Source organism: Anomalospiza imberbis, chromosome 3 (genome assembly GCF_031753505.1).
Source record: "Anomalospiza imberbis isolate Cuckoo-Finch-1a 21T00152 chromosome 3, ASM3175350v1, whole genome shotgun sequence".
Classification (NCBI taxonomy): domain Eukaryota; kingdom Metazoa; phylum Chordata; class Aves; order Passeriformes; family Viduidae; genus Anomalospiza; species Anomalospiza imberbis.
This window is the reverse complement of record NC_089683.1, coordinates 60,712,036-60,728,020: the sequence shown is the minus strand read 5'-3', so window position 1 is coordinate 60,728,020 and position 15,985 is coordinate 60,712,036. Positions and strand designations below refer to the sequence as shown.

At 41.9% G+C, this 15,985-nt stretch overlaps 2 long non-coding RNA genes across 2 annotated transcripts in view; both read left to right on the top strand.

Annotated features, from left to right (window-relative positions):
- LOC137470883 (uncharacterized) overlaps positions 1 to 15,985 on the top strand; it is a 70,936-nt gene that overhangs the window by 18,064 nt on the left and 36,887 nt on the right. The gene's annotated exons all lie outside the window — the stretch shown is intronic.
- Positions 372 to 2,513, top strand: LOC137470881 (uncharacterized). The gene is made up of 2 exons (XR_010997289.1): positions 372 to 1,230; positions 2,419 to 2,513. It is a non-coding gene; the product is annotated as an uncharacterized lncRNA (long non-coding RNA).

Below are 15,985 nucleotides of genomic sequence, written 5' to 3'. Positions count from 1 at the left end.
TGGGTCCAGGTCTGTTCCCATGCCCAGTCCAGTTAGATGGTCCTCACACTTCTCAGACAATTTAGATCAAGTCCACTCTTGTGTCTCTGCTGCCATGTGAATGCCATGCTCCGGAGTAGGGGAGAGAAGGCACCTAAGGGAGAGGCAGCCTCTCCATATGCAGCATACTCTTTGCCTGGCAGCTTAATCTTTCCTGAAGCCTTCCTGCGCCTGCTGATAGTGCAGGTGAGGCAGTCAAGGAGGTGTTCATTCATTTTGTAGCCAACCTGACTATAGAGCTTTTTAAGGCCCATGTTACTATTACCTCCATATTTAATGCACTTTTTTTTTCTCTTTTTGTTCTCCAGTAGCAGCTTTTTCAGGCATGGTTTTCTGTTGAAAGTAGGCAAGAGCAGTGAGACATATAAGCAGGTCTTTCATACTCCAGTAGAGGTCAGATACCTACCTACAGTAAAGGAGCTAATTCATTACAGCATGATAGATTATAACAGCTTATTTGGAGCCCTATTATATAAATCACTTAAATGTGTATTTACATAACATTCCTATTAATTATCACAAAGACTGTAATGACTGTGAGCTGTTCTAGTTTATCTTGTAAATATGTATTTAAGCAATTCTGTTGCAGGTAATATTTAATCAATAGACCGTAACAGATCATTAATCATGCCAAACCTTTGTGTAAAAAGTGAAATTCTACTGGTGGAATGTAATGGATCCTTTGGAGTACCATATAACATATTGCACTACTCATATGAAAACTCTACAGTGCCAGCAATGATCCATGTTAAAAAACTTAATGTGACCTCCTGTATGGTAGGTCTGTATATTGACACATGGGCGCATACTTTTCTTGAGGTAAAGAAGCCAAGAAGTTACTCAGCAGTGATTCTTTTGGACACTTGCTAGGAGCTGAAAAGACAAGCTCTGCAGGGATGCACCTACCATATGTTTCCTTGGCCAAAAAGTTGCTGGGTAAAAATATCTATGTAAAATGCTTATATGTGTGCCAGGTATCTGTTGTGTCTGAGCACCACACAAGAGTATTCTGCAGCACCAGTGATGGCAATGGCTCTGGAAGGAAGAGAAACATTACTCTCATCCTTACTTTGGAAGTGGAGAAAATTCAGAGAGACAGATCATGTGGAACACTCAGGACGTAGACATGCAACATAGAGGTCCCTGCACTATTGTCATCAAGCAGATGACCATCAATTTACTTGAATGAAGGTGAGCAATGCTGCTGTCTTTCTGGAAACTTAAGATATTATCTCAGTGAAAGCATGTGTATGTTCAGGAGCCAGTGTTTAAGTGGTAGTATTTTGGTGGTCTTCACAAAACCGTTCAAAACACAGGTGCAAAAAAATCATCATCAGGGACTCATTTTTTAAAATACTTGATGCACAGAGCAAATAGAAAAGAGAATATAAAAACCTAAAGCACTTTAAAGAGCGCCAATAAAAGTCCCAAGGGTTTTGTTTCCTTCATACAGTACAGAAGACAATGTCATCAGAAAGTAGAGAACTTGAGAACAAAATTTTGCTTACTTTACCTGTGCCAGCAGCCCAACTTAATTTTAAGCCACAGATTGTTTGGGAGAGGGAGGTGAGCAGGATTTTCTGCAGAACTGAGTCATCAAGTATCACAACTGTGCCACTGCGAATCCACATGATGTAGTGCATGCACGCTTGCCAAACTGTCCTGGGAAGTTGGCCTTGAGCTCTAGCTGAAGTCACAGCTAACAGCTAAGAGCCAAATTGTGGTCACGTGAGTTGGTCACTGGCATCATGCAGGACTACTGCACAGTTAAGGTGCACCATGTTGGTGCCCAGCCGGGGAATGCAATTCTAGAAACCCTTTGTCTTATGTCCCGAGTGTGCCATGAAGTTTGTGCTGAACAAAAGGAGGATTCATGGCTGAAATAGTAAGAAAGTCTTAGTTCAGGGCCATAACATATTGGCAAAGCTTTACAGGAAGTCTGTGCATCTCTGGCTCTGGCCAACTCCACCGATCTTTTGTTTTCATAAGCACTAAATTAACTTAATTTTTTTTAAAAGGCTTTTATTAATGGTTCCTTTGGAGCCTTTGCAATCTGTTGTCTAATGCAAGCTTTCATTAAGTTAAAAAAAATTCTCTGCAATAACATTATCATGTGTAATAACTAATCAATATATGCTAATCATTTGCCAAATACATTTCTTACAGAGAAATGGTTATGAAGTTAAATGACTGTAAAAAGGAATAAAAACCCCCCAACAAGCAAACATAACCCCCCCCCTGACCTTTAAAACCCTCCTTTAATTCCTTAGCCAGTAGATATTTGTATCTGTAAAAGATTAACCAGTTTCTTACTTTTGAAAATTATTATGGAAATTTTATTAGCTGGCATGAATATTCAATTCAAATGATTTTTTACAGCTAAGTTATAAACCTGTAGAAAACATGGGAGGCCAACTCAACCCTGAGTGTAGTGGTGAAGCTGAGTGCTGCTGTAATAAAGTAATCTATTAAAAGGTTATCTTTCATATAAGATTGCTTTCCCTAAGCACCTAAGCATATTAACAACATCTGAAATGCACTTGTGTTTATACACGCCTCAGAAAAGATTTTAAATTGCCTTCTTTGTCCACACTTTTAAAAACATCTCAGCCACTTTGTGATCTTATTTTACCTATGCACCTTATTCCTTGTAAAAGCAAAATGGAAGAAGCAATCACCCCTCAGAGAATTGCTCATAGGTGAACTTTGGCCATCTCTAGTGGCATTAATTTTGCTCTCTGTGAACTGCACTTGACACCCTTGTAAGGTCTGGAGAATTCTTTCCATCTCTGACTGGCCTGCATAACTGTTTGCTGCTAATTTGCACATCGAAGATGATGTACTGGGAAAAAATATAGTTAATTTAGTCTCTGAAAAACAGCTTTATGGCTAAACCCTGCAACTTTCTGGGAAAGACTGCTTTACCTTTTCAGTCAGTGTCAAAGAAATCAGCAAAGTGCTTGCATGACTGGGAAAGGAAGGAATGGGTACAGCAGCAAGGCAGGAAATGTGCTGCTTTAACCACACCAACTTCATTCATGTCTGAACTCCAGCTGCCTTTTCCCTGTTTGCTGACCATACTAATGAACCTAAATGCCCTGCAACACTGTTGCTGTCATCTTTCCATATACTGCAGGAATATTTTGTATATAACACAGTAAGAAACATATGTAACATAGTCTATAACCTATTTGCTTCTGGTGTGGACCAGACACCAAGACCAGCAAAACAGTTTCTGTCGGTCCCATACAGCAGAAAGAAGCACAATGGTTTGAACAACACTGAGATTTTTAGACAAAAAGGTGGGGGGAATACTGTTTAAAAGTTGCTATGCCTCTTTGCCTTGTTAGAGATCTGATTTTGCTTTCCTACTCAGACAAAAATACCTTTGATTTTAAGCCCTTGTAGAAATTCCTTTTGAAAATTTTCAGCTGACTCCACTTGGCAGCTAGGTTTGTGAAGGAAAATTTTTATCTGTCTCCAGTCTTCTGGGGCTACTGGTTATTTGGTGAAGAGCATTTGAGCTAATGGAGCTCACTTGAATTCCCCTTAGGAATACGATTCTTTCCTGAATAAGGACTGCGGGATCAGTTATTAGCTGTTCTGCTGAATAAACTGAATACCCATGGAGCTTTTTAGCTTCTCCTTTGTGAAACCCATGGCTTTTAGAAAGGTCTGTGATGGTTCTGGTGATTTTTATTGTGATAATACTCCTAAATGCTCAGGCACAGCTGAGAGCAGTACTAATATTCACCACATGCTACCTACAAAATTGCTATGGTGGAAGCATGGGGTCCTTGCCCTGAGCAATTCATGGTGTCAGGTTTTTCAAGATGATTCGTGGCAGAGTTCTACTTGCTGGATTTTATTTCTAAAATCATCTTATTTCCAAATGTTAATTCTCACAATGGAATATCAGTTGTAAATGCATATGTTACTGGGGTTTTTTATCATACTTAAGAGGACTTCATAGCATCTCCCTCAGCAGTTTGATTAAATGAAAGTATTAGTTTCCTCTTCTGGAAGGGAGAAAGCTGTGCAGTTTGGGTCTAGCTGTAGCAAATTGATGAAAAACTTATATAGAATTTAATGGAAAAATCTGGCAGATTTAAAAGGAAAATGTCATCTCCACCACACAACCCTCTGGGAGGATTCAAAACCAGATGAGAATAGACTAGCATAATTTCATACCTCTGTATTTTAGGAGCGGTTTCTTAAAAGCTGATTTTTTTTTTTTTTTAATTTTTCAATTTTTTTTTTCTGTTAAATTTTTACCAGTATTGAGTCAAAAAGACCTATTTAGAATACTTCTGGGTTTAACACTTCCCAGATCGAGGTTGGAGGAAAGAGTGATGAAGGTGAAAGGATATGGGGAATCTGTTGCATGATCATGCACAAAGCATTTCTGGGGTGGAAAACGTGTCTCCTGAGCTCTCCCCACTCCCAAAGGCTGGGTGGAAGAAATGCCTTTTCAGCGTTGAGGAAGGTGGATGTGGTGTCATTAGTTGTTTAGGTCAAGACTTGTTCTACTCAAGCCACACTTGTATGGTAGGTGAGACTGGATAAGATGATCAGGTGGTCCTCTTTTGGCCGTCATGGTACAGGAAAATCTTGTGAATCATTTGCATAGAACAGTGTCAGCAGGTATGCTTTCATTTCTTAAAGCATTGTGTAAATTGTATAAAATCATATGCTGACTTACAAATGATGAAAGTATTAGGCCCATCTTCTACTGTGCTGATACAATGGAGGAATTAATTTTAAAAAAGTAATTCTGGTAAGTAAGCTGAAAGAGCACTAGAAAGTGCCTGCTATTTCAGACAGCACAGGAAAGTCACTAATTGCTCTAAACTAACTTCACTGAAGTGCAGAGCAAGGGTACAGATAACACAAAAATGTATTAGTTGCTTTTGTTGCAATATAAAAGACTGCAGCAAGGGATTAGGCTTTTTCTGTTCAGCAAAGGAGGGGACTGTGTTTCTCACACACTCTTCTTCTTTTGCTATAGTTCAAAAATCCAAGACACAGTAATTTGGCAGTGTCAGCAGTGTAGTTTGACATCACACGGAGTGGCACAGCACTGCCCCACAGAATGGTGCCCCAACGCCCTTTCAAGGCTGCCGCGTGTGAGCACGATGTACGCTGAGAACATTTTTATGGGAACATTCAGGCAAACAAACACAGATGGCTGAAGTTGCCCTCCCCCCTTTCCCTTCCCCGGTGGGTAATCGGCACCAGTATTGAATTACATAATTATTGGGGGTAATACTGTATTATCAGGTCAGGCAAGTTCTCTTCGTGAAGGTTCACCTGGTAAGCGCTGCATGGTGATAGATGAGTTTTGTGTTACTTCACACTGCTTGGGACTGGCGCCAACCAAATCACCTCCTGACTTGTGTACCAGGTAGTCAGTCACACCCAGGCTATCTAAAGCCGTGCCTGCCCGGGCCAGTCTTCTATGAAAACAGCTGGGAATCATGCCATATCAGCCGTGTTCCCGGGGAACGGCAGATGAAAGCGGCTAGGAAAGTTCAGCCGCGCTTTCAGTACGCGATGGTACTTCTGGGACTAGCAGGAAAAAAGGAGTGAGGGCTGGGAGGAGGCTGGGAGACGAGCGGGCGAGCCTGCAGAGCAGCCGCGGTCACAGCACAGCGGTTGGCTTTCAGCTGGGGCAGGGGTGGAGAGTGGGATGGTTCCCACAGCATCTCCCGGCTTCGGAAAGCTCTCCCCTTCCAGCACCGCGTGCGCCGCGCTGGCTCCGAGGCTACGGTCGGATGTTTGCTTGGGAAACAGCTGTGGTGGTTTAACAAGTTACTGCTTGATCAGCTATTTGCTCCTGCTCCCCTCTGCTGAGGTGCAGTAACCGAATCCGTGGGCTCTTTCAGGCTGCTGCAGGGTGGAGGGAAACAGGCTTTGCTTCAAGTGTTTGCAGGTACGGGCAGCTGCCGTGTCTGAGTCGTGGGGGCAGAGATAAAGAGTTAAGGGGCTGCAACTTTTTAAGCAGAGACAGCTGTCTCCTAAACGAATGTCTGACTGTGCCATAAAAGACACTCAACACCATTAAACATTGGGCTGTCAGCAATAATTACAGAATGTGTTCACACTGTTTAAAAAAGCAAAAACTACAGAGAGGAAGAGAAGTGACATGAAAATTTAAATGTGAAGAAACTAAATAACTACACTTGGAAAATAAAGTGTTGCTTATGTGACTAGAGAGTGTTGTTTCAAAAAACCACAACTTCAGAGCAAATTTTGCCAGTGAATCTTTCATGTAGGAAGTGGGAGTGATGAAGAGAAAAAAATGCTTGGCCCTTTTGCAGTTTGCCCCTTTCTTTCTCTCTCGGTCTTGAAAGGTAGGCAATCTCCACTGCGGTTTTGTGATGCTGATAGTTTAATGTACATAAATGTAAATATAGCCTCATCTGTCTACTCCAGTGCACATATTAGAAATTGCAAGGTACATCTGAGCAGTGGAAGTTAAAGAGTCTGAATTCATCAGTGATCTTCTAGTCAACACCTGCCATAGAAGAGTCACACTTTAGATGTATTTTTTATACCTATGGTCATCCCAAATAATGTCTCCAAGGGGCCCCAGTCAAAATAAATGTGGGTTCTCAAGAGGATTTTGCTAGGTGTTTGCTTTCATTGCAAAGTCAGCTCTGAGTTTGTTCATCCTTCTAATTTTGCCCTGACTGTGTAACTGCATCAATGGGAAGGTGTGATTGTAAGGCACTTGCAGTGGACACAGGAGGGGGTGTAGTGCTGTAAATGTATACCGTTTAAATGATTAGGTTTAAAACTGCTTCTGTCTCTCCAAAAACAATTATAATGCTCTACAGCATTCTAGTTCAGATAATAGTAAAAAAAAAAAATCCCCCCACATTCCTAAACATGTGTGCAAAATATTATGGAAGGGCTATTAATGTCCTTTGGTTTGCTTGCTGAAGTAGAAGCGCTTAGAAACACTTTTTGAGCATTGAATTCTTGTGTTTCTGTCAACCTTTTGTGGAGCCATTTGGAATCATCTGTGACTGTGCATCTTGCCCAGCACCCTGGTGTTGGCACCTCTGTCACTGGCTGACACGTTCCAGCTGGTTATTAGCACATTCACATGCACTTCAAGCAGACAACAGATACTCACTTCAGCTGCACTGTGCCAGGTGCCAGCACCAGGTATCCACTCTCTCTGTACAGAACACACCTGGAGCAGAGCAGCCATGCATTGGCAGGACTGACAGTGCAAGCTGTTACAAATGCTTCTGGCATTAAACCCTATGTGGGTACCCGCCTATGCCTGCCAGTGCCCTGCAGCCTCACATCATACCTTGCAAATAGTGTGCAGACTCTCTGAAGACTCTCAGGAGGACTCTTGGCTTTCCCTATGTGCAGCAGCAAGGATTTGGGAACAATTTCTTACTGCTCTTTGGAGTAGGATGTCTTCACTGGGCAATATGACTGACGGCTTCATGCAAATAGTCTAGAAAGTGGTACATCAGTTCATTAACCCATTTACAAATTTAATACATTACACGGGGAGCTGAACAAGCTGAACAGCTCTGCCTATATCCCCTTTACACCTGATAAACTGCTGAGTGACAAAGTAAGCAACCTTCACTCTGCCCTTAGTGGGATACGATAGCCATGGCCCTCACCAGAATCTGCAGCGCAAGCCTTGCTTCATAAGTTAGCACTTGTGAATTTTTGTGCCTAGGATGTCTAACTGCAGGAAGATTTTACTTTATGGAACTGGAGCATCATGTAGGAGTAGGTTGATCTTCCTGACCTAATAACACAGGTCTTGGAACCAAGGGTTACATAGGGCCAGCTGGTAGCTCCAGCCAGAACAGAGAGGTACAAGAGGTAAAATATGTTGTCAATTCTCAAGTATTTCATCTGCTTTCTTCTGTGTTAATGCATCATAGGAAAATTCATGTTTCCCAAATGCCATCATCATTTTCTTTTGCAGGGTGGCTGGTTAAAATGTGGACCTGGAAAAGCACAATACCCCTTTAGTGCTTGTTAGGCTTCTCTGCTAGCGGTGACGGTAAAGGATATGGCTTTCCTGCTGACTTCAGCGAGAGGTAGGGCTGTTGGAACAGTTATCCCTGGCTGTGCTTTAGTCATATGCATTTCCACATGCGGCAGGGTTAAAAGATTCATCGTCCTTCCTGACTCTGCTTCACCCCAGTATTTGAGAGCAGTGGTCGGGGGCAGTGAGGGGAAAAAGGAAGCCATTAATAACACAACGAGAAGCTGAAACCAAAAGGCCAGCCCGTGCTGCATGTTCCCACTTCTCGGCAACTGTGAGTCACACGCGTTAAACACATTTGTGAGCCGGTTGTGTGAGTTGTCCCTAGAATGCTTCAAACTTTTTATAGCTGCTCCCACTTGCTGCAGTGTCACCTGCTGGTGAGATCAAAGCACTCAATAGCACGCTCCCCCGCTCCATGCTCAACAAAGTCACCGGAGCCCTTGAAAACTCCTACAGATGTTTCCTCTCTGAAGACAAAAGGATATTTTTCTCCCCTCCCTTCCTCCTTCACACCAAAGAACAAATCCTATGCCTGGCTGAGTTTGTACCACCTCAGATTAATTGGCACTAATGCAAATGTTCGTGGCTGTGTGTGGGATGTTGCTGAGAGCATAATGGTTTTCGTATTTGCTTGCATGTGGTTACTCCACTTCAGCTGTGTAATTCATTGCTTTATAAAGTGCCTTACAATGCGCTACAGCACAGGAAGCTAATCATATGCCATGGCAGACAATACAGCAGAGATTCAGAGTTACTGCAGGTCTCCTAAGACCCGTGCCCTGAAGTCCCCAGTCTTTTTTCATCAAAAGTCCCCCTCGAGTGAGCGTCTATTTTGCCACCTGGAACAAACTCTTAGAACTGCCAGAATGTCTGGAGCTTTTCTGCTGGCTCCTCGTGGGATTCCCTTTCATTCCTTTTCAGTCTAATTCCTCTTTCCTTCACTCCCACCCTGAGTTTCTCTCCCTCTTTTTAGGCATCTTATTGGCAGTGTACTCCAGGCATAGCAGTATGAAGGTTGTACAAGAGTTTCCATTCTAAGGGGGTTATTTTGAGTTGCTTATGTTTTTGGCTGCAATTTTAAACATTTGATATCAAGCCCAGAAACAATTTTTTAATTGGAAATTGTAAGCTGAGATAGGTACAAGAACAAAGATCTCTTAAAAAACAATACTTCCAATTGTGTAATTTTAACAGTTCTTATAGATGTGGGGATGGTGTTTGGTTATGCAGTATCTTTTGCCTCTTCTTCTTTTTGTGCCCTGGAGTGTTACTGGCTGGTAATCACCAGTTTTTTGTGAATTCAGACTCTGCTCTCCAGGTACCAATCTATGCTGCTTCCAAGCTCTCATCTCTAGCTTCTTCCTTTAGAAAGAAAATATCTCCCTCTCTCTTTGACCAATAAAGCATGGATGAAGAAAGGTGAGCTTCTCTGCTATACAGTGACAATTTAAAAGCCAGCATAGAAGGAAGCAGTGAATTTGCCCAGTTGATTGCATAAGTTTTTGCCTTGGTCTAGTTTGCTGGCCTAGCAGAAGCTGAACCATGTAGAAGTTCATAATTTAATTTATTTTCTAAAAATGCACAAAATTCTATTAGAAACCCTACATGACAAGACTATCAAATTGCAAACACTCAAAGGCTAAGGAAATGACAAAATTGAGCTTGCCTACCCAGCCTTAATTCCGTTTCTTCGCTTGTATAGTTACAATAAAGTTTAATTAGATTGTCGCATGTTATTTTGGGGAGCTGCTGGAGCTGGTCTCCCGCCTCATTCATTTTGCATGCTAATGCAGTGCAAGGCAGTTTTTCTTGAAACACTGAGGGCTGGAGTTTCTCACTTACTGCAGGGGCTGTATGATGTGTCATAAATAAGATTGGTGTTCATAGAAGGCAGGAGCTGTGAATGTAGAATGATAATGAAGAGTTTGGATAGTGACAGAGTAACCACTTACTCCTTCACCCTGCCAACCACCCACTGCTATTCCAGTCCCTCCAGTCCATAGCTGAGGACACCAAACTGATACTCCCATACTGGCTGCCTCCCCAGCAATCTTATATATTCCCATGCTCCAGTTTCCTGGGAACCACTCAGGAGAAGATGTCAGGATGTTATGTGCCCTAATTCAGAGACCAATCCTGAGGGACATACTGACCCTCTTATGTGTCCTGTGGTAAATTACTGCTGTGGGAATACGATGGCTCCACATCTCACTGGGTCTTTTGCCTTAAAAATTAGAATCTTTCTGTGTGGTTATTCATAGAGAAGTTTCTTCATAGATAAACACTCTAAGGACAAGTTCTCTTTTTATTTTCAGGCAGTGGTAAATGTGAAAATCAGTTTCATGCAATAGAGTTAATTTATATTCAGGCAGTCATTACTGTTCCCAACAAATGAAAGGTTTGTGACCATTTATTTAAGGGGTCAGCTACCTGTCTTCCCTGTTTGTATTTAAGGATGTCAATTCCACTTCTGATAAAGATTGTGTATTTCCTCCCAGATGTTTTTTTCTCATTATTTCTGATTGGTTGTAAGTGCTGGAGTGAGTTTTCCTTTTAGCTGCAAATACTACTCTTTAAAATTGAAGTGCGTGACAGTAGAACTTAAGTGTAATAACAAAAGGCAGTCTCTGTTCCTGTAATTTCACTTTCCTCTTTCCCATGTTCTTCTGCAACTGTAGCAAAATGCTGAATAGCTTTAGTGTTTCATCTTCAGAAATATAGGAAATATAGCCAGGGACACTGAGCCACAGTGAAATGAGACAGGGCTCCCAGAGCACTGAGAAATGTTCCAGTTCTTTTAGGTTCAACCAGCCCTTTTCTGTTTGTTGCTTCAATTTATGTAAATTATTAGAGTACAACTAGATTTAATATTTATCATCCAAGACAGGAAGGGTCAGCCCTCCTTTCTTCTACATTCCCTCTACTGGAAAAGTGCAATTTCAGTAAAATGTCAGTGTTTGTGATTTAAATACATTTCAGCAAGAAGACTTGCAAATTGTTATTTCTGCTGTCCCTCCCCCAAAAGTGTCTCTAATTTTTTCTCTCTAAAATAGTAGAATCTAAGGGGTAAAGTGAGATGACTAGAGTTGCTACATAACGAGGCTTAAAATCTGTTTCCTTTTATAAGCTCTTAAGGTTCTTCAGAGTCTTTGGGCAAATTGCTGAATAAAATGCATCACATTAGTCACATTAGTGACCTGTGAGTGTCCAGCAGGATCCGTCCATGAGATCTCCTTTTTAAGATGACACCTCTACATGAAATAATTTACTTGTTCATTATTATTTGGAGATGTCACTGTTTGCACTGAAAGGATGTGTACATCCCATTGTGCCACACATTGAGCATCACAAATTCCTATGATCTTGCCTTATTTCAGGAATAAATAAGAACAATTAGGAACTTGTAAAGCTAGGTATGATGTCAATATAAGAGCCAGTATTAATCCTTGACTTGATTTGCTTCCAGAAAACCCAGTCTTGGACTGTTCTGGGACATGATGGATTGTCATGCTAACATTTTATGGTAGCAACATCAGTTCCTACAGAGTACAGACTTTCATTAGAGAACTACCCCATGCAGTTACAGATATCACAGTCTTCACAGAGCAAGTGCAACACTACTTTACCCGTTGTCAATTAGTGTTTTGAAAAGCAATTCTATGTTATTCCACCCATTTTTCAGGCCTCATCTCTTCAGAATTATCAGGCACTTGATTTCCTTTAGCTCCATTCACCAGGTTTTAGAATATGTAGGGTGTTCTGGATGTATTTTCATTTTGCTTGAACACTTCTGCTGCTCTCAGCCATTTCACTCTCTGCTTCTCCCACAGAGGTCCATTGCTGTCATGTTTCCAGGTCTGCAGAGGAAGCCATTTCTTTAAAATACAAACAAAGCAGATGTTTTCTTCTGCTAGACCTCATACTGTAAGGAAACTGCAGAGAATGCAGAGAAATAAATATGACTGTATGTGTGCATTTGTCCATCTGTGATCTGTCACAGCTTGCCGAGGGAAGGCTGTGCGTGAGGGAGAACTGGCTGCACTCAGTGCCACAGCTGGGCTGGCCAACTTGTGCCTCCAGGGGCAGCACAAGGAAGAGACTTAAAATCGATTGCAGGCAACATCTTATACTTCCTTTTTAACCCACTGCATCTGGGGAAGCTGGGGAAGGGAGCCAGTGAGTGGAATGAGGAGGTGCACAGAGACAAGTGCAGGGTGCAGGAGGAAACAGTGTTTGGGAAGGGGAGGCTTTAGTTGAGGGTTGAGGAAAGCTGCAAAGGGTTTTAGGTTTATTCCTGGTTTGAGTCACAGATTGAGAACACTGCTGTCGTGATCAATGGAGAAGAGCAGTCTTCTGTCTCTTCTTAGGTGTTGTGTGGAGAAAGTGAAGGGGATGCAGAGAGGCACAGCATGGGGAGGAGGTGCTGGTAACAGGAGAGGAGCTGGGAAAGAGGAGCTGGGAAAGACATGATGCTTTGAGGCTGCTAAAGATGAGCTGTTTTGCAAGCTGGCTGGTCTACTACAGTGAGACAAAGGGAAGAGTTGTCAGCAGTTGATATGCATGGCTCATTCAAAAGCTTGATTGTACTCTTCATTTTATCAGTACAAGTGGTCCAAAGCTCTGCTTTCTTAAGACTGCACTTATTTGAGCTGTGAGAATAGAAAGAATAAAACCAGTCATATGAAGACTTTTAAGTTGCAATGCATCTATCCAATGTCTAAAAAAAAGTACTGCATATTATAGCAATGAATTGATGAAGAGTATGCAGTTTATGGTTACAAAAGGTCAGTTCCTCTTTCTCCCCTTTCCTTCACATTTCCCCCTTAAAATCATGTATGTGATCATTCTGGATATCTGTTAAATAAAGGGTAACCCTTGGCTTATTACCGGCTGGGGAATACGGCCATTCCACCCGAGGAGCCGTTAGGTGTGTACTGTTCTTTTAGCAGCAAATGCAAAATGTTACTGTGACTGCAAATTAACTGGTATCACTAAACACTTAACAAGTTTCCATGTTGGGCATCAGTGTCCTCCAGGGCCAGGTAATTTTCCCACTAAACTATGTGTGCAGGGCTGGGTAGACAGTGGAAGTTCACACAGCTTGTGTAGTTGTTAAAACATCCCCCCATGCTCAAAATACAATCTGAGTTAAATTCACTCATTTGATGATGTGTGTGAGCACAGACTCTAAAAGTCCTGTAGGTCAGGTGTTATGCATATCTGACCTGAGAAGCTAACGAAAGTTCGGGGTACTGCCGCTCTTTTGCTAGAAGAGATGGATGAGGCAATCAGGTGGTCTGAGTGAAATCTTGTATTATGACAAAGAATGCATGAGGAACTGCTCCCTTGAACCCATGGGGAATCTGACAGAAGATAATCTCTTTACACATAGGGTCAGGTCTCTCTGCCCCAGCCCCTGCTCACCCAGATACTTATTCTTCCCTGTTTTGTCACAATAGTGACAAGATCCTTTTTTTTGTCTTCTTCCTCAGCTTTTCTGGTCTTGCTGTTTCTGTCATGCACAAACCCTCGCAATATAATTGCCTGTGAAACCTCTCTGTCTACATGTGTCTTTGTTTTGGGAGATGGCACGTAGTTATGTTTGGGGTGGAGATCATTATTGTTTCAAACATCTGGCTTCATAAAGAACCTTAATGGCTTCTCTGAATTTATTCTGAATGAAAGGATGAACTGTTACGCCCATCATCTTCCACTAGCTTTTACCCAGCTTGTAGCAAAAAAGTGACTGGACGCTACATAAGCTATCAGGCTGCTTATTAAAGATGTCAGGAGAGGACTATTAAGCCCCCCTACTCGGAGGGGACGTGTGTTAACTCACCTATACAGAAACTTTTGTTGCAGTGTTAGAAAGGCAAAATGCAAGACGTTTCTTGTCTTTCAAAAAGGGGTAGACTGCTTAGATGGAGGAGCAAAAGGACATTTCCCTCAAGGCAATATCAAGGATTGCCCTGAAAGGGATGTGTTGCTGTGACCTTGAGTGCACCCCTCCCTGACTACCAGCTATGGGCGCAGGGTTTGTAGGAAGTGGTCAGTGTCATTCCTCCAGATCCACAGAAGTTTCAGGCAGGATCATAGCTTATGGTGCCTTGACCTCTCCCTGTGTGCCACGGGGTCATGTGTAAATCAAATCTTTTGCCCTGACAGGTGATGACTTTGTGTGGTGTGAATCAATATATGTCCTGGAAGAGTAACTTTGAAATACATATCTCTTTAATGTGTGTGCAGATGGGGAATTACATCACATAAATGCTAATTTACACACATTGGAGATACAAGTGAGTAGTTAGTTCATCCCCCGACACCAGAGGTGAGTCCTGGATAAAACGTGCATGAGCCATTAAAAAGAGATAACACTTAACCTTAGCTGGTGATGCATGTGAGAATGACACCATTACTGCTTTGGTGGTGGTGGAAGAACAAGATGTTCAGTGGTGCTTCTGAAGTTTGTGCTACAGTGTTAACAGGGTGTGAGGGTCAAAGACCTTGTACCTCAGCCATGGGGGCCCTTTTACTGGTTGGAAATTAAAGAATAGGAAACACAGAAAAGCTGCTGTGATTATAATTGACTAAACTATGATAAAAGAAGATCAGTTTGTGGGCTGCCATAGCCCTGCTTCTTATTTCCTTGCTGTGAGGCAGTGGCATGCTCCCCTACAGAGCCTTAATTTCTGGTTGTTTGTATGGAGGGTCTTAGTGGTTTCTGGCAAGTTTTTCCTTCCAAAGTGAGACTGAGCCAGTGGAAGAGAGCTGCTCAGCTACATGCTATAGAGGTGCGTTATACATGACATCATGCAGCAAAGTTCCTGATGGGAAACAGAAGAAGTGGGGCTCCATTAATAGGAAAAATGGGTAACAATATAGTTTTAGAGACCCCATCATCCATGGGTCTTACAGAATGTTGTAGAGGGAGGCATTAGGTAAAATTAGATAATATGATGCAAGGGTTATGGCCATTTCACAAACAGAAGGTTCTCTGAAGAGTTAAGGTACTGTTTTCAAAAGCTTTTCTCTGTGGTCAGCTTAGTATGTTCTTTAATATTAATGGTTTGTTATCTAGATAGGACTGGAAAATAAGTATGTGTGAAAATAGAATATTGTCTAGGCTATCAACCAGCAACATGGGGTAGTATGGCGTTTGCCATTGGTATTGTGTACCAAACCCTCTTTTTCTGTAAAAGCTAAAATTAGCTACTCAACTCTGCTGTTGAAGGCATGGAAGACTTGAATTGATCAGTGCTGAGAAAACAGGCTGAAATCACAATAAATTTAGTCCCCAAGTGTGGCAACTGCATTTGAGGTGAAAAAAATGGAGCATAAATGATACCCTTATCGCTTCAGTGTGAGGGACGAGTACACCGCGGTCAAAGAGACTGCAGCAATTTCTGCTCTTCTCACTGCTGCCCTAAATGTAAATAGGGCATCACCAAGATAGACAACACTTCTGATTTTGCCAAATCACTTGATATAAACATTGATCCAGCCATGGCTGAACATATAATACCCTCCCTCACACATTTTCCTGTGATGTGGAGTTACTGGCTGTGTTGTAGTTCAGAAGTGAGCCATTCACTTCTGAACATGCAAGTGTTCATGTGTGTTCCTGCACAAAGCTCTCTGTGCATGAGGTTTATGAATATAGTGGTCTTCTCAAAAGAATCACCACATCAGACGGAGAAAATTGGAAAAGCACCCTCAGCTTTGCACTAATTGCTGTGAACATTCATTTTCCTATTTAAATTAATCTTAGATTGTGTTTTATTTTGTCCATAGTACAACAGAGACAAATTCTGCAATTAAACCAGAATAGTTCATTACAGGTGATACTAATAATTGAACAGAGACATTGGAAAGTATCTCTTTTCCTTTACACCAAGTGTGCATGATTGTAAGAAG